Here is a 1,581-nt window from a genome sequence, read left to right as displayed (position 1 = left end):
CAAATAGTTCCTCAGATTAAGTTAGGGGCTTCTTACCCATTTCCCCAGTTCTATGCTGGGTTTTTGTCTGGTTTGAGTTTTCATGGGTCTTGTGCATGCTGTCACCATTGCTGTAAATTCATATGAGCAAGCTCCCAGATGCCTGGAAAACTTTGTGGGGTTTTTTTGTGATCATCCACTATCTCTGGGCCTTACAATCTTTCCATCCTTCCCTTCACAATGGTCCCTCAATCCTGGGTGGCAGAGTCTTAATATAAGAGTCCTATCCAGAGACAAAGAACTCTGCAGTCTCTTATTAACTACATTTCAGTCAGTTGTGTCTTTCTGTGATAATCAATCACCCTCTGTCGCATGAGGAAGCTTTGCTGGTGAGAGTAGAGAGATGCATTAATATTCTCTCTGCCCCTGCTCCACTGTGTTCCCTGAACCTGATGTGTAAACGTCCACTGTAGATGTGTCACTTAGGACTGGGTATCTCACAGACATGTTTTCTCTGCATCTCAGCAGCGTGGAACTCTGTAATAGTCTCCATCTGCTGGAAAAAGTTGTTTTGATATTTAGCATACAGTAAGAAATTACGTTTATCAAGGGATGTGACAGACATGGGTTTTTCTCTAGGATCAATAACCTCTTCCAGCCATGTGTATTTGACTGTATTTACAGTACCACATGAGTTCCCTCCCATTGAGTCCGTTTTAAGTCCAGTTAGACAGCTGTGGATCATCCCCAGTATAAGGGTAGCACTACTGCACCACTAGAGATAGTTTGCTGTTGAGGTTATTGTGGTTATCAGGATCTACAGCTGGATTGAACTACTGATGGTTTTTCTTCCTTAGCAGCTTGCGTAGCATCTTCTGAAACTGTGAGAGCGAGTCTTCAGGGAGGAGGCTTCCAGGTCGGCGTTAGCTCCATGAATCCAAGTTCTGTGTTCCCAATATGTTCTGTCCTCAGCAATCAGGTATTACCTTCAAGTTCCGGGAGGCAATCAAGGGCTGGGGCCATGACCTCTGTTATTCTGAGGGTCTCTTGGACCACCCTGACCAACAACTCAAAGGGAGGGTTCTCCTGTCTGGCACTGTTTCTTGATATATAGCCTTCAGTTATGTACCTGCACTCCTATCTAAGTAGAGCGATATGAGCCCTGGAGCAGGAGACCGTAGCTGGTCAGCGTACAGGGGGATCGAGACACAGTGGGTGGGGTCTTACCAGGTTTGTCTGAAGGCCTCAAGCAGGATGAGCAGGAGGGGCCTAGGAGTCTCCTGTCTGGCACTGTTTCTTGATATATAGCCTTCAGTTATGTACCTGCACTCCTATCTAAGTAGAGCGATATGAGCCCTGGAGCAGGAGACCGTAGCTGGTCAGCGTACAGGGGGATCGAGACACAGTGGGTGGGGTCTTACCAGGTTTGTCTGAAGGCCTCAAGCAGGATGAGCAGGAGGGGCCTAGGAGTCTCCTGCTCCATGGCTCACATCTACTCTGCTCTGCTACCTAGACCTTCTCATGCTGTCCTTAGCTCTGCCTTGTAATTCTAGGAGCTCATAGAATAAAAGCAAGAAGAAAAATTATAAAGTTCAAAAATTC

Source organism: Nannospalax galili, unplaced genomic scaffold, assembly GCF_000622305.1.
Source record: "Nannospalax galili isolate Female #2095 unplaced genomic scaffold, S.galili_v1.0 scaffold2438, whole genome shotgun sequence".
In the NCBI taxonomy this organism is placed as follows: domain Eukaryota; kingdom Metazoa; phylum Chordata; class Mammalia; order Rodentia; family Spalacidae; genus Nannospalax; species Nannospalax galili.
Note: the sequence above shows the minus strand (reverse complement) of the source record.